Source organism: Anomaloglossus baeobatrachus, chromosome 9 (genome assembly GCF_048569485.1).
Source record: "Anomaloglossus baeobatrachus isolate aAnoBae1 chromosome 9, aAnoBae1.hap1, whole genome shotgun sequence".
Taxonomy (NCBI): Eukaryota; Metazoa; Chordata; class Amphibia; order Anura; family Aromobatidae; genus Anomaloglossus; species Anomaloglossus baeobatrachus.
The window spans coordinates 162572975-162598429 of NC_134361.1; the positions used below are offsets into that span (position 1 = coordinate 162572975).

At 47.5% G+C, this 25455-nt stretch overlaps 6 non-coding genes and 3 pseudogenes across 6 annotated transcripts; all 9 read left to right on the top strand.

Moving 5' to 3' along the window:
* The first annotated feature begins 6089 nt into the window (after positions 1-6089).
* Positions 6090-6275, top strand: LOC142253468 (U2 spliceosomal RNA). Its single transcript, XR_012726756.1, has one exon. It is a non-coding gene; the product is annotated as a U2 spliceosomal RNA (small nuclear RNA).
* Positions 6276-7678: 1403 nt separating this feature from the next.
* On the top strand, positions 7679-7842 carry LOC142253563 (U2 spliceosomal RNA; annotated as a pseudogene).
* A 685-nt stretch (positions 7843-8527) lies between these two features.
* LOC142253370 (U2 spliceosomal RNA) lies at positions 8528-8717 on the top strand. The gene has a single exon (XR_012726667.1). It is a non-coding gene; the product is annotated as a U2 spliceosomal RNA (small nuclear RNA).
* A 1405-nt stretch (positions 8718-10122) lies between these two features.
* On the top strand, positions 10123-10212 carry LOC142253599 (U2 spliceosomal RNA; annotated as a pseudogene).
* A 5446-nt stretch (positions 10213-15658) lies between these two features.
* Positions 15659-15863, top strand: LOC142253006 (U2 spliceosomal RNA; annotated as a pseudogene).
* Positions 15864-17271: 1408 nt separating this feature from the next.
* On the top strand, positions 17272-17462 carry LOC142252826 (U2 spliceosomal RNA). Its single transcript, XR_012726192.1, has one exon. It is a non-coding gene; the product is annotated as a U2 spliceosomal RNA (small nuclear RNA).
* Positions 17463-18863: 1401 nt separating this feature from the next.
* Positions 18864-19054, top strand: LOC142252838 (U2 spliceosomal RNA). Its single transcript, XR_012726204.1, has one exon. It is a non-coding gene; the product is annotated as a U2 spliceosomal RNA (small nuclear RNA).
* A 1610-nt stretch (positions 19055-20664) lies between these two features.
* Positions 20665-20849, top strand: LOC142253296 (U2 spliceosomal RNA). Its single transcript, XR_012726598.1, has one exon. It is a non-coding gene; the product is annotated as a U2 spliceosomal RNA (small nuclear RNA).
* A 1610-nt stretch (positions 20850-22459) lies between these two features.
* LOC142253510 (U2 spliceosomal RNA) lies at positions 22460-22644 on the top strand. The gene has a single exon (XR_012726777.1). It is a non-coding gene; the product is annotated as a U2 spliceosomal RNA (small nuclear RNA).
* The last annotated feature ends 2811 nt before the right edge of the window (positions 22645-25455 follow it).

The window sequence follows — 25455 nt, forward strand, 5'->3', positions numbered from 1 at the left end:
GAATAGACAAACTGTAAAAAGCCCTCTGAGAAAGCCCCTCTCTAACCTTTGTTAGTAAGCTTTTCTGTAGTCTGCCTGTTGATGTATTTTCCGTTTGAACAGTGCACAACATGAAGAGACGGAACACTGGCGGCTTGTCACAATGCCCCCCGCTGACATCACAATAGCGCTGCTGCCTAGAAAGCCAGCTGCGCAGCAGAACTTGCTCTTTGGGTGGGATGGTGGGCTAGTGGAAGGAGGGGGCAAGCTTTTTTTTTTTTTTTTCCCGGGTGGTAGGGGGATGACAGGAGAAGGGATGCGGGTGGTGAGACGGGTACAGAGGGCAGGGTTTGGGGCTGGGAAGGGAAGGGAAAAGATTAGGGTTTGGGGATGATGAAAGGGCTTTCTACGGGTAAGGATGGCAAAGGGTGGCAGTGACGGAAAGTCAGGCAACCTGTCCTGTCCGTCTTTTTGTATCCTGAATTGGAAAGACTGCAAGGGGGAGGGGAGGTGCTTGTGCCCAAAAGGATGAGTTATTCAGATTCATTGCAGTGGGCGGCGGCTGCAAAACGCACCATTCTTCTTGTTTTTGCTCTGCAAAGCAGCCTTTTCAAGGGTTGGCTTGGGTGACAAAATGTCTTCTGTAGGCGTGGGTTTGTCTCCCTCTCACTCTCGCTCCCTAAGATGTGTCCGGCATAGGCCAGGGTGCCACTCGAGGCCCAAACCAATTCTGGTTATCGCTTCTCGGCCTTTTGGCTGCGATCGGGTGTTGGTAATCCTGCTAGCATCTGGTTGTGAAACATTAGGTGTCTGGGGTACCCGCCTTTTGGCCTTAGGTGCGGGTCCCACTTTTGTAGTGGGATCCAATCCTCTGCTGCTTTTGGGAGGTGGGCTTAGTCCCTAGACAACGAGTTGCGATCGCTCAGCTGGATTATCTTTGGATTTTCCAGTGAGTATTTTGTTGCGGAAAATCCCCCTTGCCATGGATACGGATCCTGGCGAAATTTCCACCTATGCTCGCCTAAAGCATACGGTACGGGTATACTTCGATAAAGGAGGGAGTGATGGTCGTGGCCTAAGATATGTCGTGGGAGAGGTGCTTGAACGCACCTTCTCAGTGCGTAAACAGGAAATCTTGGCCATCCAGGACTACCCTCGACGAGGTGTGTTCGATATTACCTTTACAGGAGAGGGCATCCACCGAGATTTCTGTACTAAAACTAAGGATCCGGATGTGATCTTCCAAAAGAAACCATCCCTTAAAGGTATAACTATTGTAGAACACAAAATAGACGATGTAAAGACTCTTATTGTTAAAATTTACTCCCCTTATGTGACTGAGACTGAAATTACTTCATTTCTTAATAACTTTTTTTCCAAGGTGGTATGTCAAGGGAAGGTAATGAATGAATGTGGCATATGGAGTAGTAAATGGAGGTATGTTGTCACTTGTATTAAGGACCCTACGGTAGCAGGAGGTATACGTTTACCTCCAGCCCGTTTTAAAATAGGTAATACGAATGGCGACCTTTTTTTTAATGGTATGCCTCTCTTTTGTCGCAAATGTAAAAAATATGGACATTCTGATTGTGATGTGACTTGTGTTTCTTGTGGAGGTAAAGACCATTAAACTGATAAATGTCCAAAAGGAAGCATGTGTAGTAACTGTATGTCAAACACTCACTCTTTTTTTAAATGTCCCTACAGGAATGTCTGGGGAAAATCACGAGTGGAGAAGCCCTCGGCCCCTGACCAACCCTCGGCTGGTTCGGACAGGCCTGTGGAAAAGGAGGATGGAGAGAGAGCCGGAGATGAGCCAAGCAAACAAACTCAGGCTGCAGAAGGCGTCCCCGTGTCGGATGAAATGGCGAAGGAAAGGAGGGAACGGCAGGGCAGAAGGCCGGAGACGGCCTCCGTAGAGAGGCCAGAAGTATCTGCCAAAGGCCAATCCTCGTCTTCGTGTACTCCCGGGATGACTCCCAGATGCCAGACTTCTGGGCCGAAGAGACGTAAGTTGCAGGGGTCTCAGAGGGAACCTGAGGTAGTACCCCCTCCGGACCCTCCGGATGATGGTGGGAACCCAATGGCGTGTCAGCAGGAGGGAGTTACCCTACCCTCTTCAGAAATGGAGATGGGGACTGGGGTAGCTGCCTCCGTGATCCCGGAGACCCCGGTCAATGTGCTGATTACACCCGAGGCGCGTGTGCTCGATGGGACTCTTCCTGACTATTCCCTTAAAGGAGATGGGATGGAGTGTCTGGAGCAGGGACACGGGTCAGCTGACCAGATGCAAATTACTAAAACGAGAACTCAGTTTGTCCCGGGAGGTGTGCAGCCTGAGACGTTAACCAATGAGGAGTCCTCAGATACGGAATCCTTGCAAACGGTCATCTCCGACGATCAATCCTACTCTGAGGGAGAAGTTTGAACCGGCTGAGGTAAGAGTTTAGAAATGTTTAATTATCCTTCTTCTTTTCTCTTATGGCAGGGGTTAAGGGTGTGTCTCTAAATGTGAGAGGGCTTAAAACACAGGCAAAAAGAGTGGCGTTGTTTGATTTTCTTACTACCCTGACTGCAACTGTATTTTTTTTACAAGAGTGTTCTATATCACACAGTTTAAATTACCATGAGTATCAGAAAGATTGGACGTATGGACCCTCAGTGTGGTCGGGGTCAAATGGGTCCAAGTCAGCAGGGGTCGCCATTCTTTTTAGGGGGAATGCTGTTATTGATTCTGTTCAAGAGATTTTACCTGGCAGAATTTTATTAGTTCAAGCTGTTATTGATGGTTACAAATGGCAATTTTTAAATTTTTATGGATCCGCAGACAAGCAAGAAAGAGCTGCAATGCTAGATATGTTACCCTTATTTCTTAATGACTCTACCCCGATGGTCTTAGCAGGTGATTTTAATTGCATTCTCGGTGGTGAGAAAAGATTTTCCAGCGCAACAAGCAGAAATTATGATAAAACTTCTTTTATGCTTAGAAACATTGTGCTGGATTTTAGATTAAACGATGTTTTTAAGGAATGTAATAGAGATTTACCATTGCAGGACTGGGTAACATGGAGTAATGTTAACTGTAGCTCCAGGATTGATTTTATTTTCTGCTCAAAGTCCGTGCTGCCTTTTAAATGTGAGCTTCTAACTAATGTATTTTCGGATCATAAATTATTATCCTTTCATGTAAAACATGATGATCTTTTTAAAAAAGGGAAAGGTTCTTGTAAGTTAAATATCTCCCTTTTAGACGACCCTCAAATTTTAACTGATTTTACTAATTTTTACTTACATTTTAAGAGAATAAGAGATCCTCGTGTTCCCATCAGTAGGTGGTGGGAAAAAATGAAAAAAAATATAAAAGATTTTTTTATTAAGGCAGGAGCACAGAAGGTAAAGGAAAAGAGAGAATTTTATACCCAACTTACTACCAGGTTACAAACCTTATATAAATTAAGAAATAATGATATGGATGTGGAGAAAGATATTAGTGACCTAAAAAATGAAATCCATCACACACTAGAACAAAAAGGGAAAGAGCTTATTTTTCATGCTAAGGTTAAACATATTGAAAATAACAAAACTTGTTCGAGGTATTTTTTTAAATGTATGGTGGAAAAGCGGGTTTTTATCAACTCTATGGAAGGTGAACAAAATATAGAGGGGATTTTAGCCAAAGTGTATGAGTATTATTCTGAGCTTTTTAACACAAAAAATATTGATAATTGTTTTACAGAAAGTATTCTAGATGACATCTCCATCAGTCTTGATCCTGTTTCACAAGATTTTTTAATACAGGACCTGAGTGAGGAAGAGGTATCAGACGCTGTGGGGACTTTTAAGGCTGGTAAAGTACCGGGACCCGATGGTATACCTATAGAGTTTTATTCCACCTTTTATGACATTTTAAAAGAGGATTTGTTTTCTGTTTTTAGTGAGGTTTTTAGAACAAAAATTCTCCCCACCTCATGGAGGAGGGGTGAGGTTTCCCTCATACATAAAATAGGAGATAAATCTAGTCTAAAAAATTGGAGACCTATCACTCTTTTAAATTGTGATTACAAAATACTGGCAAAAATATGTGCAACTAGATTGAAAAAAGTGATAGAGAATATAATCCATGTAAATCAAGTGTGCGGTATACCGGGAAGGAGTGTGTGGGAAAACTTAAATTTAATCAAAGATGTGATTGATGACACAAAGTCAAGGGGGAGTCAAGTGGCGGTCCTGTCCTTATACTTCGAGAAAGCCTTTGACAGAGTGTCACATCAGTTCCTATTTAAGGTTTTATCACGCATGGGAATACCTGAAGGATTTTTATTGTCTCTTAAAGCATTTTATCACAATTGTACTAGTAAAATTTTAGTTAATGGTTTTAAAACGAAGGAGGTGGTTTTAAACTCTGGGGTTAAACAAGGTTGCCCATTGTCCCCTTTATTGTTTGTGTGTGCTCTTGAACCTTTACTTTGTGCTTTAAGGAGAGATAAGCAGATCCGTGGTATCCCGTTGCCGGGGGGAGGTGGTTTGGAAGCTAAGGTAACGGGCTACATGGATGATGTGGTGGTAATTTGTAAAGATGCTCTGTCTATTAGGAAAGCGTTGAAACAGGTAGAATATTTTTGTTGTGGGTCTGGTTTTAAGGTTAATTTAAACAAAAGCGGTATTCTAAATGTGGGGAATATGACACTAAATGATATTCCAGTACCTGAATGTGAGTCTGTGAAGATTTTAGGGGTGATTTTTAATGAGACAAATAAAGGGAAAGAAAGTTGGGAGGTCATTGCACAAAAGGTGAATCAAAAGTTGTGTATGTGGAGGCTATGAAAGCTGACGATAGAAGGGAAGGTTCTGATTATAAAAATGGTCATTCTTCCTTTGTTACTGTATTTGAGCCTTGTCTTCCCCCCTCCCACACAAATTTTTAACCAGATCATCAAAGCGTGTTTTACTTTTTTTTGGAATTCTAAGATGGAGGAATTAAAAAGAGAAGTGGTAATTAAACTTAAAGAAAAAGGTGGCAAAGATTTTCCAGATTTTAGAGCTTTTGTTTATATAAGGTTTTTTGTTTTGTGTTTTAATGCCCTTTCAAAATCTAACTACTGGTCATATTTTATTCGTTTTAATACGGGTTATTTTATGAGACGTCTTGGTTGGTTTCAAACGGTTTTAAGTTCCCCGTACGCTTTTAATATGCCAGATAGTTATGTTATTTTGGAAACTATTGTTAATTCTTATGATTTAAAAGGGAAAATTGTAGAGGAAATAAAAGACAGCAAGAAGATTTTAAAGTGTTTTAAGGATAAACAGCCAATAACACAGATTGGGAATTTTAATGAAATTAAGTGTGTTGAAATATTTCAAAATATTAATGCATCGTACCTTTTTAATTCCCAGAAGGACCTGGCCTGGAGCTGTGTGCATGATTGTCTTCCATGCAGAGCATTCCAACACAGAAGAGGACTTGTGACTACTGCCAGATGTCCAAGGGAAAGATGCTTCGGAGATGAGACGGTACTACATATTTTATGGACTTGTTCTTTTGCACGACAAATATGGACACGAATTTTTCCTTTATTGCAAAAAATGACGGACATCAGAGATTTGACTTTTGAGGCTGTTTTATTCGGGTATGTGGAATGTCCCACCGTCAATAAGAAGACCATCGCATGGAAGACAATCAGCACAGTCAAGGAAGCTCTGTGGAAGGCCAGGAACATCCTTCTTTTTAAGCATCATGTTTTATCTGTGCAGGATGTTATAGATTTGGCTTTTAGTGATATGTATCTGTATTATATTCTGGACAAGAAGAAGAATGTCATTTTATCGAAACAGTGGTTTGTAAAGGAGTGGAACTCCGCAATTTAAAGGACCAAGTTTTGTATATAATTTATAGGTTGGGTGTAAAGGAATTGTGGATAGTGTTCTTTATAGGAGTGAAGCCCTGTAGTGTAAAGGACTTGTAATATGTAGACTGCTTACTATATGCAATACAAATGTAAATGATGTTTTGATATTCTGTAATTGAGATACAGATGTAATCACAGAAAATGTTGTAAAATGGAATGTTTTTAATGTAATGTACTTTTATATCCAATAATAAGCGGGTGTACCTTGTTTTAGGTACTTCCAAGTTAAAAAAAAAATCTGTTCTTATCAGTTTAATATCTGATACATCCCCTATCTGGGGACCATATATTAAATGGATTTTTAGAACAGGGAGATGGAAAAAGAGCTTGCTCTGTCCACTCCACGCATTGACCTGGTATTGCAGTACCTCCAGGACCGGTGCACCCCTTCTTAACCCAGTTTCCAAAAGCAGAACTCAATTCACCTGATTCATATTAGCCCGATTAATGAATTGAAAGAAAGCATACAACTTCATATGCACCTCAATTTGGCCCATTCACTTTTCACACTTCCTCCTTTTGTTTTTTATCTTTCACACTTTTTACTTGCTTTATTCATCCAAATAGCAAACTCATCATCGCTCAACTTGACCAACTCTGCTATGTCCCATGCAGTATCTTGTTCTCAGTCTAATCTAGATCATGTGCAATTGAATGGAATAGATCCCTTTTGGACAAAGTGGATTCAGCTGCTGCTGCTGCTGCAGTGACCACAGGTGTGAGAAGATCTAGAATTGGCATCTGGTGCTATCTCTCTGCTTCCACTCCAAATAAAGTTACCTGTTTATTCCTATCATGCATTGTTTTTTGGGGTTTTCTTTGAGCAATGATGATGTCTTTAGTGGTCTGTTAGCTCCCCCTCCTGGAGGAGGAGTTTGCTTGCTTTTGGACATTCTAAAAGAGAGGTCATGATAGACATTTAGCTTCTGAGCCCAATTGGGGACGGTCATGGGTGATGAATGTTTTGCAACCTGCTGCGAAGCCTGATACTGCAATATAAGGAACGTCAAATACTAAGAATGGGCGGCCTATGAAAGAATTAGTACTTTCATTAAGTATACTTAAACGGCTAATTGGGAATAGACAAACTGTAAAAAGCCCTCTGAGAAAGCCCCTCTCTAACCTTTGTTAGTAAGCTTTTCTGTAGTCTGCCTGTTGATGTATTTTCCATTTGAACAGTGCACAACATGAAGAGACGGAACACTGGCGGCTTGTCACAATGCCCCCCGCTGACATCACAATAGCGCTGCTGCCTAGAAAGCTAGCTACGCAGCAGAAGTTGCTCTTTGGGTGGGATGGTGGGCTAGTGGAAGGAGGGGGCAAGCTTTTTTTTTTTTTTTTTCCCGGGTGGTAGGGGGATGACAGGAGAAGGGATGCGGGTGGTGAGACGGGTACAGAGGGCAGGGTTTGGGGCTGGGAAGGGAAGGGTAAAGATTAGGGTTTGGGGATGATGAAAGGGCTTTCTACGGGTAAGGATGGCAAAGGGTGGCAGTGACGGAAAGTCAGGCAACCTGTCCTGTCCGTCTTTTTGTATCCTGAATTGGAAAGACTGCAAGGGGGAGGGGAGGTGCTTGTGCCCAAAAGGAGGAGTTATTCAGATTCATTGCAGTGGGCGGCGGCTGCAAAACGCACCATTCTTCTTGTTTTTGCTCTGCAAAGCAGCCTTTTCAAGGGTTGGCTTGGGTGACAAAATGTCTTCTGTAGGCGTGGGTTTGTCTCCCTCTCACTCTCGCTCCCTAAGATGTGTCCGGCATAGGCCAGGGTGCCACTCAAGGCCCAAACCAATTCTGGTTATCGCTTCTCGGCCTTTTGGCTAAGATCAAGTGTAGTATCTGTTCTTATCGCTTCTCGGCCTTTTGGCTAAGATCAAGTGTAGTGTTGTTCGAAGAGGTGGTTTAAGCTCCAGGCCACCTTAGTACAATGATACAATGCACACTGGAAGGTTGCGCTTGCTAGTACTCTGGGTGGATAGTATATTCATCTAGTGGAAAACATGGCCCTACCAGGATCGAGGCTATTAGACTGAGTAAGGATGGGGGGCTATGGTACAACGTGCCCCAGGACTGACGACCCTGGAGTGAGTCTGAGCTTGCTGGCTTGGGACCCCGGCAAGCCTTGGGCTCTGTAGCACACCGTACCTTGCCTTTTCATACTTTTTGAGCATATTACCCTATCCCGGCCTTCTGGCTAGGAAGGGAAATTTTTATAATCCCGGTCGGAGGTCTGGTCAGCTTTGGGCTGAGAAACTAACACCCGGTTGGAGGTCCGGGTCAGCTTCGGCTGAGAAACCAACACCCGGTTGGAGGTCTGGGTCAGCTTCGGCTGAGAAACCAACACCCGGTTGGAGGTCCGGTTAGCCTTGGGCTGAGAAACCAACACCGGTTGACGGTCCGGGCAGTTTCGGCTGCGAAACCAACAACTAGTAGCTCTCTACTCCACTTGGGTAAGATGCCTGGGTGGACGCTGGGAGCAACGACAAGGCTCAACCAGGCTTCGGCTTGGGGGAGCACCGAAGATCCCTGACCCTTGCTGTGGCCTTCTGGCTCGGAGGGACGGGGTTGATTTTTGGGGACCCTCTCCTCACGGTGGGGTCCACACGAATCCTAGCCTTTGCACTGTTTTTGGTGTGACTTCGGTCATGCATTTTTTGTGGTGCTTTGGAAAGCTTCATTAAATCAATCTGTTCTTATCAGTTTAATATCTGATACGTCCCCTATCTGGGAACCATATATTAAATGGATTTTTAGAACAGGGAGATGGAAAAAGAGCTTGCTCTGTCTACTCCACGCATTGACCTGGTATTGCAGTACCTCCAGGACCGGTGCACCCCTTCTTAACCCAGTTTCCAAAAGCAGAACTCAATTCACCTGATTCATATTAGCCCGATTAATGAATTGAAAGAAAGCATACAACTTCATATGCACCTCAATTTGGCCCATTCACTTTTCACACTTCCTCCTTTTGTTTTTTATCTTTCACACTTTTTACTTGCTTTATTCATCCAAATAGCAAACTCATCACCGCTCAACTTGACCAACTCTGCTATGTCCCGTGCAGTATCTTGTTCTCAGTCTAATCTAGATCATGTGCAATTGAATGGAATAGATCCCTTTTGGACAAAGTGGATTCAGCTGCTGCTGCTGCTGCTGCAGTGACCACAGGTGTGAGAAGATCTAGAATTGGCATCTGGTGCTATCTCTCCGCTTCCACTCCAAATAAAGTTACCTGTTTATTCCTATCATGCATTGTTTTTTGGGGTTTTCTTTGAGCAATGATGATGTCTTTAGTGGTCTGTTGGCTCCCCCTCCTGGAGGAAGAGTTTGCTTGCTTTTGGACATTCTAAAAGAGAGGTCATGATAGACATTTAGCTTCTGAGCCCAATTGGGGACGGTCATGGGTGATGAATGTTTTGCAACCTGCTGCGAAGCCTGATACCGCAATATAAGGAACGTCAAATACTAAGAATGGGCGGCCTATGAAAGAATTAGTACTTTCATTAAGTATACTTAAACGGCTAATTGGGAATAGACAAACTGTAAAAAGCCCTCTGAGAAAGCCCCTCTCTAACCTTTGTTAGTAAGCTTTTCTGTAGTCTGCCTGTTGATGTATTTTCCGTTTGAACAGTGCACAACATGAAGAGACGGAACACTGGCGGCTTGTCACAATGCCCCCCGCTGACATCACAATAGCGCTGCTGCCTAGAAAGCTAGCTACGCAGCAGAAGTTGTTCTTTGGGTGGGATGGTGGGCTAGTGGAAGGAGGGGGCAAGCTTTTTTTTTTTTTTTTCCCGGGTGGTAGGGGGATGACAGGAGAAGGGATGCGGGTGGTGAGACGGGTACAGAGGGCAGGGTTTGGGGCAGGGAAGGGAAGGGTAAAGATTAGGGTTTGGGGATGATGAAAGGGCTTTCTACGGGTAAGGATGGCAAAGGGTGGCAGTGACGGAAAGTCAGGCAACCTGTCCTGTCCGTCTTTTTGTATCCTGAATTGGAAAGACTGCAAGGGGGAGGGGAGGTGCTTGTGCCCAAAAGGAGGAGTTATTCAGATTCATTGCAGTGGGCGGCGGCTGCAAAACGCACTATTCTTCTTGTTTTTGCTCTGCAAAGCAGCCTTTTCAAGGGTTGGCTTGGGTGACAAAATGTCTTCTGTAGGCGTGGGTTTGTCTCCCTCTCACTCTCGCTCCTTAAGATGTGTCCGGCATAGGCCAGGGTGCCACTCGAGGCCCAAACCAATTCTGGTTATCGCTTCTCGGCCTTTTGGCTAAGATCAAGTGTAGTATCTGTTCTTATCAGAACAAACTGAGCTAGCTACACTTGACGAGATACGATCAGGGAGACGAGCTCCGAAGCCCAGCCGAGACCGGAAGAGGGAGATCGGACGGAAGAAGAGCTTGGCAGAAAGAAGCAAGAAGACGAAGGCTCGGAGAAGACTTGGGGAGACCAGAGGAACTTCGAGGAGGAACACAGCGGGAGAAGACACCCGGAGAAGAATCCAAGATCCAGCTCCGGGAACTCAAGCAGGAACCAGCCATGGCAAGCAAGCCAGAGAAGGCAGCCAAGAAGGCTCAGGACCCAGGGACCTCCAGGAAGGCTCATCCAGAGGCTTCTTCGGCCCAAGAGGCCCCTACCTCCGACGCCAGCCAGCCGGAGGGAGCCCGGACGCCGCCTGAAAAGGCTCCAACCCTGGAGCCTTGGATGCGGCAGACGGTCACCCTGAAGCTAAAGGCGGTGGGTGGTAGGTTGCCGGACATGTCCAGCGACGTGTTCTGCAAGAAGATGATTCTGGATCAGGGCTTCTCCAGGGCGGAAACCCTGAGTGTCCAGACCTTCATGACTGGCATTTTTCTGGTAACCTTTGCCACGGTGAATGCCTGCAGGAGATACTGGGAGGCGATGAACGCAGCGATGCCGGACTCCCCTTTTCATTCTTTTTTAGGATCCTGTCCTATACAGAGGGATGAGAAGAGGATCACGGTCTCCATGCGGAACCCGCACACCCCAGGAAGAGACATCTCCACGTTCCTGGGACGTCTCTGCACAGTGGTGAGGGAGCCATCCCACATCCTTAACGGCAACGGATTCTGGACGGGTAAGTGGTCAGTAACCGTTCGACTCTACAGGGAACCAGCATCCGAGGATGGTCTCCAGCACCTGCCCCCGACATTCTCTCTGGGAAACTCCTTTGGTCTCATCTACTACCCGGACATGCCACACAACTGCAGGAAATGTGGCGGGAAAGGGCATTCGATGAAGACCTGCAAGGAGGACGCCTGCAGGATTTGCCGGGTGACGGGACACAGCTCCAAGGACTGCCCAAAGAAGAAGACTTGCAACCTATGTGGACAGGCGGACCACCTTTACAAGGACTGCCCACAGCGGGAGAAATCCTGGGCAAGGGTTGCCGCGGCGACCCAGTATCGGGTAGTCACAGCTTCGTCGACCAAGGCAGCTACGACCAAGGCCACAGAGGCCAAGGACAAGGCGGCCAAGAACCCGGCGACCGTGGCTCCAGCCGATGCCCCAGCAGCCACGGAGTCCAGGAAAAAGAAGGGTAAGAAAACTGTTGCCCCCTCCCTGGTCCCCCCCCCTGTCACCCCTGTCCAAACCCCTCCCCCCCGGCCAACCCTACTGAGGATTCCACTACCTCCACCTCATTTCCCTACTCCTCAGTTGGTCTCCTCACCCCCCCCCCCCCCAAAGCCCACTCTCCCTCCCCAGACCATGAGAGCAGAGGGCCTCAGCACTCTTGCACTTTTCACTGAGGAGGATTTTCCAGCTCTTGTCTCCTCAGGTACAGGCCAAAGGAAAAGGAAGGTGGAAGATAGTCCTGTCGCAGAACCTTCCAAGCTGTTCATTGTGGACCCCAATCCACCCCAGGAAGAGGAGGATGGCCTCCTCCCAGAACCGGACGTGTTGGAGCAGATGGTGGAGTCCCTTGTGGCCGAAGAAGAAATGGAGGAGTCGGAAGCCACTGAGGCACCATCCCTGCTCGATCAGCTAGAAGAAGAGGGTCTGCTGGAGATACCCTTACCAGCAGGTGCCAAAGAGGAAGAACCGCCCAACCGGAGTGGTAACTAAGGCACACCGCCTGCTCTAACTTTCTCTTTCCTCCAATGACTGCTAACATTAACATCTTTTCCATTAATGTTAGGAGCATCAGAGACAAGTTCCGACGTCAGACAATTTTTGCGTTCCTTAACACTCAGTCTAGTGATGTATTTTTCCTGCAGGAATGCTCCCTTCCCTCCTCTAGGTCCTTCAACCATCTGGCCAGGGAGTGGACCCATGGCCCATCCTACTGGTCTGGCGGGGGCGACTGTAGGTCCGCGGGGGTCACCGTGCTGATCAGGGGAAGCGCCTTCACATTGGACTCTGTTCAGGAAATCGTCTGCGGCAGGTTACTGCTCGTGGATGGCACCTGGGCGGGAGAACCTGTCAGGTTCATCAATGTGTATGCTTCTCCTGTGAAGAGCGATCGACTGGAGCTCCTCCAAGCCCTGCGCCCTCAGCTTGCTACCGCCAGGACGGTAGTGATGGCCGGGGATTTCAACTGCCCGATTGAGGAGGATGGACGCAGTTCTGGAACGGCTGCCAAGTTGGACGTCACATCCAAACTGCTCATTGAGATGGTGACCGAAGCCTCTCTTGTGGACGTTGTTGGCTCCATCGGACACGGATCCGTGAACTATTCATGGTGCCGATCCGATGGCTCGCTGCGTTCCAGGATTGACTTTGTGTTTACCTCTCGGGCGGTTGGGCGGAGTGGGCACTCGATGGTCCCCTGCTTCTTCTCTGACCACAGAGCCATTCACTTTCAAGGTGTGCTGGGCCATGGCTTCCCCATTGGCCCGGGCTCCTTGAAGCTGAACTGCTCTCTGCTGGAAAAGGGTGAGATTCTGGAGGAGCTTAGAGCTGCCTACTCCACGTGGCGGGCCTACAAGGCGGGCTTCCAGTCTGTTTCTGACTGGTGGGAATACGTTAAACTCGAGTTCCGTTTCTTCTTTCAGGCAAAGAGTCAACAACAGGCGTGTCTGAAGAGGAGGGACTTCAGGAGACTCCAGCGTGAGCTGCGTTCCCTGCAGGACCTTCTTCGATGCGGCTGGGACGTGAGAGAGGAGCTGGAGGAGACTAAGAGGAGCCTGAAAAGGCACTTCGAGGAGGAGTCCGAGCGAATTGTGTTCCGTTCCAAAGTGGAGAACCTGGAGAAGGGTGAGAAATGTAACTCGTTCTTTTTCAGGAAACTCCACGCCGGTCACACGCCCATGAATGAACTACGAGACGAGAGTGGAAGCATGCGACGCGGGAAAGAGAATGTGATGAAGGTCGTCAGCGACTTCTACAGCGAACTCTACGCCCGCAAGACTACTGACCCCGAGGCCGCCGATAAGTTCCTGTCAGGTATCACTAACCATCTTGACCCTGCAGACGCGGCGGCCATGGACGTTCCTCTGACGGTGGACGAGCTGCTCTCGGCCGCCAAATCCTTTAGTTCTGGCAGGACACCGGGCAGTGACGGCCTCCCAGCAGAGCTCTATGTAGCGCTGGGAGACCTAATCTGTCCGGACCTGTTAGGGCTGTATGAGGAGATGGTGGTGGAGGGCAGAATGCCTCCATCTCTGAGGGAAGGAATGGTCACGATCCTATACAAGCGTAAAGGAGAGAGGTGCGACCTGAAGAATTGGCGTCCCATCACCCTTCTGAATGTCGACTACAAGATCCTGGCCAAGACGATGGCAACGAGACTGAAGACGGTTATCGGACGGATCATCCACCCGGATCAGACCTGCGGCATCCCCGGACGTCGCATCGCAGACAGCCTGGCTCTCATGCGGGACACGGTCGAGTACATCAAAGCCCGCCGGGTGCACGCAGCCCTGATCTCGTTGGATCAGGAAAAGGCCTTCGACCGTGTTTCCCATGAGTTCCTGGGCAAAGCTCTGCACAGGTTAGGTTTGGGTAACATGTTTTGTTTGTATGTCCAACGAATGTATTTTGATATTCACAGCTCGGTGTTGGTAAACGGCTGGAAGACTGACCCCTTCCCGGTCCTCTCAGGGGTCAGACAAGGCTGTCCTCTGTCACCTCTTCTTTTTGTTTGTGTTATAGAACTCTTTGCAGAGGCTATCCGGCGGAATGGAGAGATCAGAGGGATCCCCGCACCAGGACCAGAACGCTTCGAGGTCAAGTGCTCGCTCTACATGGACGACGTGACCGTCTTCTGCGCGGACCGGCGCTCAGTCGACACCCTCGTCCAGACCTGTGAGACCTTCGGACGGGCTTCGGGAGCCAAAGTCAACTGCGGGAAGTCGGAAGCCATGCTCTTCGGGGACTGGCAGCCGGCCTCTTCCGCCCCCTTCCCTTTCAGCATCCAGTCGGATTTCATCAAAGTTCTTGGAGTCTGGTTCGGGAAGGAAGGAGCAGCCCTCAAGTCCTGGGAGGAACGCTTGACCAAGATCACCCAACGGATCGGTCTGTGGAGCCTCAGACGCCTCACCTGTGAGGGCAAAGCACTGGTCCTGCGTAACGAAGTACTGCCCGTGCTGCAGTACACGGCCCAGGCCTGGCCCCCCCTTGCCACCGTGTGCAGGGCCATTACCAGGACGGTGTTTCATTTTGTCTGGGGATCCAAGATGGACAGAGTACAGCGGAGCATCATGTACAAGGATCCTCGCAAGGGTGGGAAGGGCGTACCCGATATCCCCACCCTCCTGCGATCCTCCTTCGTATGTGACTGCGTTCGCCGAACTCTGCGAGTCAAAAGAGGTTCCGCGGGTGGGTCCATGTCTCGCTTCTTCCTGCTCCCCCTTTGGAGACGGTTAGGCTGGGACAAGTGGGACAGCTCCTTCCCCTACAACTGGACGGCGCCATGGTTCTACGGAGACGTGGTTCGGTTTGTGAGGGAACACCAACTGGAGGGACTCAAGCCTGATTTGTGGAAGCCAAAGACTATCCACAAACTCATCAGAGCCAAGGACGAAATGGAGAACATTCCAGGACTTCATCACGACACACTGGAGACTGTTTGGACAAACGTGTCATCGGCTGGATTGACCAACGGGCACAAGGACTTGTCATGGATGGCGATACAGGGCGGACTGCCCGTCCGGTCATTCATGCACGCCCGGAACCTGTGCAAAACCCGGTACTGCCCAAGGTGCCCCTTCGTGGAGGAAACATCGCTGCACGCCTTTTGGGACTGCCGTTTCGCACAGCGCCTGTTGGTTGCCCTGGAGGATGACCTGAGGAACTCCGTCCCCAGAGGGAGCCTATCGTACCATTCCGTACTTTATGGACTCTTCCCTGGGACTCACACCGTTGGAGCCATCCAGGAGGCTTGGCGCCTTATGAACTGCTTTAAGGACGCTATTTGGGTCGCCAGGAACCGGCTCATCTTGAAGAGGGAGAGGATGTCTATCCAGGATTGCCGCAGGCTGATCCACAGCCTGCTCAGAGACTATTCCATCATGGACAGTCCGGACGACAGCGCCGAGGAGGAGGTTTAGACCTCTTCCATGCCCCCTCCCTCCTTTTCCCGTTATGTGCGTCTTTCAATAAAGCTTCGGGCCTGTGATTTCCCCACCCTATCCCCCTTTTCCCCTACCCCCATCCCCCAATCGCCGGTTCGTCGTTATTTATTGTCTAACTTTTTCTTTCAGCTTGAGTGTTATGGATAAGCATAGGAGCGTGATGTATAGTTTAGTGCGTCGTACTCTATGGCTATGTAAGAAGGATTGTATATTTCTGTGTGTACGGGGCTGCGGCACTGTACACGGTTTGTTACCTTTTTGTGAGTAGTGCATGATAATAAAGATGCTGTTAAATCAAAAAATCTGTTCTTATCAGTTTAATATCTGATACGTCCCCTATCTGGGGACCATATATTAAATGGATTTTTAGAACAGGGAGATGGAAAAAGAGCTTGCTCTGTCCACTCCACGCATTGACCTGGTATTGCAGTACCTCCAGGACCGGTGCACCCCTTCTTAACCCAGTTTCCAAAAGCAGAACTCAATTCACCTGATTCATATTAGCCCGATTAATGAATTGAAAGAAAGCATACAACTTCATATGCACCTCAATTTGGCCCATTCACTTTTCACACTTCCTCCTTTTGTTTTTTATCTTTCACACTTTTTACTTGCTTTATTCATCCAAATAGCAAACTCATCACCGCTCAACTTGACCAACTCTGCTATGTCCCGTGCAGTATCTTGTTCTCAGTCTAATCTAGATCATGTGCAATTGAATGGAATAGATCCCTTTTGGACAAAGTGGATTCAGCTGCTGCTGCTGCTGCTGCTGCAGTGACCACAGGTGTGAGAAGATCTAGAATTGGCATCTGGTGCTATCTCTCCGCTTCCACTCCAAATAAAGTTACCTGTTTATTCCTATCATGCATTGTTTTTTGGGGTTTTCTTTGAGCAATGATGATGTCTTTAGTGGTCTGTTGGCTCCCCCTCCTGGAGGAAGAGTTTGCTTGCTTTTGGACATTCTAAAAGAGAGGTCATGATAGACATTTAGCTTCTGAGCCCAATTGGGGACGGTCATGGGTGGTGAATGTTTTGCAACCTGCTGCGAAGCCTGATACTGCAATATAAGGAACGTCAAATACTAAGAATGGGCGGCCTCTGAAAGAATTAGTACTTTCATTAAGTATACTTAAACGGCTAATTGGGAATAGACAAACTGTAAAAAGCCCTCTGAGAAAGCCCCTCTCTAACCTTTGTTAGTTAGCTTTTCTGTAGTCTGCCTGTTGATGTATTTTCCGTTTGAACAGTGCACAACATGAAGAGACGGAACACTGGCGGCTTGTCACAATGCCCCCTGCTGACATCACAATAGCGCTGCTGCCTAGAAAGCTAGCTACGCAGCAGAAGTTTCTCTTTGGGTGGGATGGTGGGCTAGTGGAAGGAGGAGGCAAGCTTTTTTTTTTTTTTTTTTCCGGGTGGCAGGGGGATGACAGGAGAAGGGATGCGGGTGGTGAGACGGGTACAGAGGGCAGGGTTTGGGGCTGGGAAGGGAAGGGAAAAGATTAGGGTTTGGGGATGATGAAAGGGCTTTCTACGGGTAAGGATGGCAAAGGGTGGCAGTGACGGAAAGTCAGGCAACCTGTCCTGTCCGTCTTTTTGTATCCTGAATTGAAAGACTGCAAGGGGGAGGGGAGGTGCTTGTGCCCAAAAGGAGGAGTTATTCAGATTCATTGCAGTGGGCGGCGGCTGCAAAACGCACCATTCTTCTTGTTTTTGCTCTGCAAAGCAGCCTTTTCAAGGGTTGGCTTGGGTGACAAAATGTCTTCTGTAGGCGTGGGTTTGTCTCCCTCTCACTTGCGCTACCTAAGATGTGTCCGGCATAGGCCAGGGTGCCACTCGAGGCCCAAACCAATTCTGGTTATCGCTTCTCGGCCTTTTGGCTAAGATCAAGTGTAGTATCTGTTCTTATCAGTTTAATATCTGATACGTCCCCTATCTGGGGACCATATATTAAATGGATTTTTAAAACAGGGAGATGGAAAAAGAGCTTGCTCTGTCCACTCCACGCATTGACCTGGTATTGCAGTACCTCCAGGACCGGTGCACCCCTTCTTAACCCAGTTTCCAAAAGCAGAACTCGATTAACCTGATTCATATTAGCCCGATTAATGAATTGAAAGAAAGCATACAACTTCATATGCACCTCAATTTGGCCCATTCACTTTTCACACTTCCTCCTTTTGTTTTTTTATCTTTCACACTTTTTACTTGCTTTATTCATCCAAATAGCAAACTCATCACCGCTCAACTTGACCAACTCTGCTATGTCCCGTGCAGTATCTTGTTCTCAGTCTAATCTAGATCATGTGCAATTGAATGGAATAGATCCCTTTTGGACAAAGTGGATTCAGCTGCTGCTGCTGCTGCTGCAGTGACCACAGGTGTGAGAAGATCTAGAATTGGCATCTGGTGCTATCTCTCTGCTTCCACTCCAAATAAAGTTACCTGTTTATTCCTATCATGCATTGTTTTTTGGGGTTTTCTTTGAGCAATGATGATGTCTTTAGTGGTCTGTTGGCTCCCCCTCCTGGAGGAAGAGTTTGCTTGCTTTTGGACATTCTAAAAGAGAGGTCATGATAGACATTTAGCTTCTGAGCCCAATTGGGGACGGTCATGGGTGATGAATGTTTTGCAACCTGCTGCGAAGCCTGATACTGCAATATAAGGAACGTCAAATACTAAGAATGGGCGGCCTATGAAAGAATTAGTACTTTCATTAAGTATACTTAAACGGCTAATTGGGAATAGACAAACTGTAAAAAGCCCTCTGAAAAAGCCCCTCTCCAACCTTTGTTAGTAAGCTTTTCTGTAGTCTGCCTGTTGATGTATTTTCCGTTTGAACAGTGCACAACATGAAGAGACGAAACACTGGCGGCTTGTCACAATGCCCCCCGCTGACATCACAATAGCGCTGCTGCCTAGAAAGCTAGCTGCGCAGCAGAAGTTGCTCTTTGGGTGGGATGGTGGGCTAGTGGAAGGAGGGGGCAAGCTTTTTTTTTTTTTTTTCCCGGGTGGTAGGGGGATGACAGGAGAAGGGATGCGGGTGGTGAGACGGGTACAGAGGGCAGGGTTTGGGGCTGGGAAGGGAAAAGATTAGGGTTTGGGGATGATGAAAGGGCTTTCTACGGGTAAGGATGGCAAAGGGTGGCAGTGACGGAAAGTCAGGCAACCTGTCCTGTCCGTCTTTTTGTATCCTGAATTGGAAAGACTGCAAGGGGGAGGGAAGGTGCTTGTGCCCAAAAGGAGGAGTTATTCAGATTCATTGCAGTGGGCGGCGGCTGCAAAACGCACCATTCTTCTTGTTTTTGCTCTGCAAAGCAGCCTTTTCAAGGGTTGGCTTGGGTGACAAAATGTCTTCTGTAGGCGTGGGTTTGTCTCCCTCTCACTCTCGCTCCCTAAGATGTGTCCGGCATAGGCCAGGGTGCCACTCGAGGCCCAAACCAATTCTGGTTATCGCTTCTCGGCCTTTTGGCTAAGATCAAGTGTAGTATCTGTTCTTATCAGTTTAATATCTGATACGTCCCCTATCTGGGGACCATAAATTAAATGGATTTTTAGAACAGGGAGATGGAAAAAGAGCTTGCTCTGTCCACTCCACGCATTGACCTGGTATTGCAGTACCTCCAGGACCGGTGCACCCCTTCTTAACCCAGTTTCCAAAAGCAGAACTCAATTCACCTGATTCATATTAGCCCGATTAATGAATTGAAAGAAAGCATACAACTTCATATGCACCTCAATTTGGCCCATTCACTTTTCACACTTCAAACTCCTTTTGTTTTTTATCTTTCACACTTTTTACTTGCTTTATTCATCCAAATAGCAAACTCATCACTACTCAACTTGACCAACTCTGCTATGTCCCGTGCTGCAGTATCTTGTTCTCCGTCTTATCTAGATCATTTGCAATTGAATGGAATAGATCCCTTTTGGACAAAGTGGATTCAGCTGATGCTGCTGCTGCAGTGACCACAGGTGTGAGAAGATCTAGAATTGGCATCTGGTGCTATCTCTCCGCTTCCACTCCAAATAAAGTTACCTGTTTATTCCTATCATGCATTGGTTTTGGTGTTTTCTTTGAGCAATGATGATGTCTTTAGTGGTCTGTTGGCTCCCCCTCCTGGAGGAAGAGTTTGCTTGCTCTTGAACATTCTAAAAGAGAGGTCATGATAGACATTTAGCTTCTGAGCCCAATTGGGGACAGTCATGGGGGATGAATGTTTTGCAACCTGCTGCGAAGCCTGATACCGCAATATAAGGAACGTCAAATACTAAGAATGGGCGGCCTATGAAAGAATTACTACTTTCATTAAGTATACTTAAACGGCTAATTGGGAATAGACAAACTGTAAAAAGCCCTCTGAGAAAGCCCCTCTCTAACCTTTGTTAGTAAGCTTTTCTGTAGTCTGCCTGTTGATGTATTTTCCGTTTGAACAGTGCACAACATGAAGAGACGGAACACTGGCGGCTTGTCACAATGCCCCCGCTGACAACACAATAGCGCTGCTGCCTAGAAAGCTAGCTGCGCAGCAGAAGTTTCTCTTTGGGTGGGAGGTGGGCTAGTGGAAGGAGGGGGCAAGCTTTTTTTTTTTTTTTTTCCCGGGTGGTAGGGGGATGATAGGAGAAGGGATGCGGGTGGTGAGATGGGTACAGAGGGCAGGGTTTGGGGCTGGGAAGGGAAGGGAAAAGATTAGGGTTTGGGGATGATGAAAGGGCGTTCTATGGGTAAGGATGGCAAAGGGTGGCAGGGACGGGAAGTCAGGCGACCTGTCCTGTCCGTCTTTTTGTATCATGAATTGGAAAGACTGCAAGGGGGAGGGGAGTTGCTTGTACCCAAAAGGAGGAGTTATTCAGATTCATTGCAGTGGGCGGCGGCTGCAAAATGCACCATTCTTCTTGTTTTTGCTCTGCAAAGCAGCCTTTTCAAGGGTTGGCTTGGGTGACAAAATGTCTTCTGTAGGCGTGGGTTTGTCTCCCCTCACTCTCTCTCCCTAAGATGTGTCTGGCATAGGCCAGGGTGCCACTCGAGGCCCAAACCAATTCTGGTTATCGCTTCTCGGCCTTTTGGCTAAGATCAAGTGTAGTCCCTTCATTGGGTTTGCCTTGGTCTTGGCTGGGAGGGGCCCGGGCTTGCACAACCACCGGCCTTGGGGATTTTTGCGCCTTTTGGTGCTTACGTCCCCTTATGGCTGGTGGTTCCTGGGCTCGGGAGGCGATCACCTGCGGCACTGCGCTTTTGTGTGGTGGCCGATGACCGTTTTCTGAAATTTGCGGATGAAATCTCATCTGTTCTTATCAGTTTAATATCTGATACGTCCCCTATCTGGGGACCATATATTAAATGGATTTTTAGAACAGGGAGATGGAAAAAGAGCTTGCTCTGTCCACTCCACGCATTGACCTGGTATTGCAGTACCTCCAGGACCAGTGCACCCCTTCTTAACCCAGTTTCCAAAAGCAGAACTCAATTCACCTGATTCATATTAGCCCGATTAATGAATTGAAAGAAAGCATACAACTTCATATGCACCTCAATTTGGCCCATTCACTTTTCACACTTCAAACTCCTTTTGTTTTTTATCTTTCACACTTTTTACTTGCTTTATTCATCCAAATAGCAAACTCATCACTACTCAACTTGACCAACTCTGCTATGTCCCGTGCTGCAGTATCTTGTTCTCCGTCTTATCTAGATCATTTGCAATTGAATGGAATAGATCCCTTTTGGACAAAGTGGATTCAGCTGATGCTGCTGCTGCAGTGACCACAGGTGTGAGAAGATCTAGAATTGGCATCTGGTGCTATCTCTCCACTTCCACTCCAAATAAAGTTACCTGTTTATTCCTATCATGCATTGGTTTTGGTGTTTTCTTTGAGCAATGATGATGTCTTTAGTGGTCTGTTGGCTCCCCCTCCTGGAGGAAGAGTTTGCTTGCTCTTGAACATTCTAAAAGAGAGGTCATGATAGACATTTAGCTTCTGAGCCCAATTGGGGACAGTCATGGGGGATGAATGTTTTGCAACCTGCTGCGAAGCCTGATACCGCAATATAAGGAACGTCAAATACTAAGAATGGGCGGCCTATGAAAGAATTAGTACTTTCATTAAGTATACTTAAACGGCTAATTGGGAATAGACAAACTGTAAAAAGCCCTCTGAGAAAGCCCCTCTCTAACCTTTGTTAGTAAGCTTTTCTGTAGTCTGCCTGTTGATGTATTTTCCGTTTGAACAGTGCACAACATGAAGAGACGGAACACTGGCGGCTTGTCACAATGCCCCCCGCTGACATCACAATAGCGCTGCTGCCTAGAAAGCTAGCTGCGCAGCAGAAGTTTCTCTTTGGGTGGGAGGTGGGCTACTGGAAGGAGGGGGCAAGCTTTTTTTTTTTTTTTTCCCGGGTGGTAGGGGGATGATAGGAGAAGAGATGCGGGTGGTGAGATGGGTACAGAGGGCAGGGTTTGGGGCTGGGAAGGGAAGGGAAAAGATTAGGGTTTGGGGATGATGAAAGGGCGTTCTACGGGTAAGGATGGCAAAGGGTGGCAGTGACGGGAAGTCAGGCGACCTGTCCTGTCCGTCTTTTTGTATCATGAATTGGAAAGACTGCAAGGGGGAGGGGAGTTGCTTGTACCCAAAAGGAGGAGTTATTCAGATTCATTGCAGTGGGCGGCGGCTGCAAAACGCACCATTTTTCTTGTTTTTGCTCTGCAAAGCAGCCTTTTCAAGGGTTGGCTTGGGTGACAAAATGTCTTCTGTAGGCGTGGGTTTGTCTCCCCTCACTCTCCCTCCCTAAGATGTGTCTGGCATAGGCCAGGTTGCCACTCGAGGCCCAAACCAATTCTGGTTATCGCTTCTCGGCCTTTTGGCTAAGATCAAGTGTAGTCCCTTCATTGGGTTTGCCTTGGTCTTGGCTGGGAGGGGCCCGGGCTTGCAGAACCGCCGGCCTCGGGGATTGTTGCGCCTTTTGAAGCTTACGTCCCCTTCTGGCTGGTGGTTCCTGGGCTCGGGAGGCGATCACCTGCGGCACTGCGCTTTTGTGTGGTGGCCGATGGCCGTTTTCTGAAATTTGCGGATGTAATCTCATCTGTTCTTATCAGTTTAATATCTGATACGTCCCCTATCTGGGGACCATATATTAAATGGATTTTTAGAACAGGGAGATGGAAAAAGAGCTTGCTCTGTCCACTCCACGCATTGACCTGGTATTGCAGTACCTCCAGGACCGGTGCACTCCTTCTTAACCCAGTTTCCAAAAGCAGAACTCAATTCACCTGATTCATATTAGCCCGATTAATGAATTGAAAGAAAGCATACAACTTCATATGCACCTCAATTTGGCCCATTCACTTTTCACACTTCAAACTCCTTTTGTTTTTTATCTTTCACACTTTTTACTTGCTTTATTCATCCAAATAGCAAACTCATCACTACTCAACTTGACCAACTCTGCTATGTCCCGTGCAGTATCTTGTTCTCAGGCTAATCTAGATCATGTGCAATTGAATGGAATAGATCCCTTTTGGACAAAGTGGATTCTATTGCTGCTGCTGCTGCTGCAGTGACCACAGGTGTGAGAAGATCTACAATTGGCATCTGGTGCTATCTCTCCGCCTACACTCCAAATAAAGTTTCCTGTTTATTCCTATCATGCATTGTTTTTTGGGCTTTTCTTTGCGCAATGATTATGTCTTTAGTGGTCTGTTGGCTCCCCCTCCTGGAGGAAGAGTTTGCTTGCTCTTGGACATTCTAAAAGAAAGGTCATGATAGACATTTAGCTTCTGAGCCCAATTGGGGACGGTCATGGGTGATGAATGTTTTGCAACCTGCTGCAAAGCCTGATACTGCAATATAAGGAACGTCAAATATTAAGAATGGGCGGCCTATGAAAGAATTAGTACTTTCATTAAGTATACTTAAACGGCTAATTGGGAATAGACAAACTGTAAAAAGCCCTCTGAGAAAGCCCCTCTCTAACCTTTGTTAGTAAGCTTTTCTGTAGTCTGCCTGTTGATGTATTTTCCATTTGAACAGTGCACAACATGAAGAGACGGAACACTGGCGGCTTGTCACAATGCCCCCCGCTGACATCACAATAGCGCTGCTGCCTAGAAAGCTAGCTGCGCAGCAGAAGTTTCTCTTTGGGTGGGAGGTGGGCTAGTGGAAGGAGGGGGCAAGCTTTTTTTTTTTTTTTTTTCTCGGGTGGTAGGGGGATGATAGGAGAAGGGATGCGGGTGGTGAGATGGGTACAGAGGGCAGGGTTTGGGGCTGGGAAGGGAAGGGAAAAGATTAGGGTTTGGGGATGATGAAAGGGCGTTCTACGGGTAAGGATGGCAAAGGGTGACAGTGACGGGAAGTCAGGCGACCTGTCCTGTCCGTCTTTTTGTATCATGAATTGGAAAGACTGCAAGGGGGAGGGGAGTTGCTTGTACCCAAAAGGAGGAGTTATTCAGATTCATTGCAGTGGGCGGCGGCTGCAAAACGCACCATTCTTCTTGTTTTTGCTCTGCAAAGCAGCCTTTTCAAGGGTTGGCTTGGGTGACAAAATGTCTTCTGTAGGCGTGGGTTTGTCTCCCCTCACTCTCTCTCCCTAAGATGTGTCTGGCATAGGCCAGGGTGCCACTCGAGGCCCAAACCAATTCTGGTTATCGCTTCTCGGCCTTTTGGCTAAGATCAAGTGTCTTGCCAGAAGGTTCCCAATTGCTACCCTTGGCCTTGTAGCTTAAATGGCTACATGCTGCTATTGGGGGTAGTGAGCAGGAAATGAGAAGGCGACGCATTTTGGCTAGGATCGTGTGTCTTAGCAGGAGGTCCTCAATTGCTACCCTTGGCCTTGTAGCTTAAATGGCTACATGCTGCTATTGGGGGTAGTGAGCGAGGCTGTTAACCCTTGGTGATCCAGGAGGTGTTTTGAAGATGGGCGCCACCGTCCGTTTTGCTGGGACCGGGGATACCCGGGTCCGTTTTGGTTTCCGTATTGATGTCGCAGCGGAAAAGTTGCAGCATTTCCATCTGGAATACTTGGTGAACAAAGTTCTATATGACATCCTGGATGTGAAGAAGAATGAGATCGTTTGTCTTCAGGAGTTCAGACGAAGTGGACGGTATGTGCTTGTCCTTTCCCATATTGGCGCTTGCCAGAATCTTTATCGGTCCTTGTTAATGAATACTACTAACTCTTTGCTGAGTGGACTTGACTTTACCCTGCTTTATTCTAAGGGCGATGTTCCTTTAGTGGTGTTTATGCACAACCCTTTTGTTAATGTGGCAGAAATCACAGACTTCCTGATGAAGCATTGCAGCTATGTTCAGTACTCACACAAAATTACCAACAAGGAGGGACTCTGGACAGGCAAGCATAAATATTTTGTGCGTTTTGGGGTGGACCCTCAGGGCCCTGGGGGTTTCCGCCACCCTCCCTCTACTTTTCATATTGGGAAAGATTCTGGTTACCTATTCCATCCAGATGCCCCTTATTTTTGCCGGAAATGTAATGTTTTTGGTCACACTCAGGATAAGTGTCCTTATGAAGCAACCTGTAGGAAATGTAACCAGGTGGGGCACATGGCTAGGGATTGCAGCAACCCCATTGTTTGCAATGCTTGTGGAGAAGTCGGGCATGCCTATCGGGTCTGCAGGAACCGCACTAAGACCAGGCTATACGCTCAGGTGGTCGCAGCGGCCCCTGTAGCTCCTGTTAAGGCTGCACCAGCTGCTAGTCACCCTGTTGCTGTTTCTGCTAATGACCCTGTTCTTCTCCCTGTTACTACTGCTCAGGATTTGGATAAAGCTCCTGCAGTCTCTCCATGTCCACCTGATCAAGGAATGGAGGTCTCCGAGCTGGAAGCTGATCTCCCTTGTCACTCTGCTGCCTGTGGCGAGGGGGAAATCGAGGAGGATTTGAGCAAGTCCCCTGCGCTGTCATGGGGTACAACAAAGTCTCTGGTGAGCAAAGATGGTAGTCCAGCTGGGCAGGGGGATTTTTCTGCTTCAGCTGCAGTCAGGTCATCGGAGGAGGGGGAGTTTATGGCTGCTAAGAAATTAAAGCTT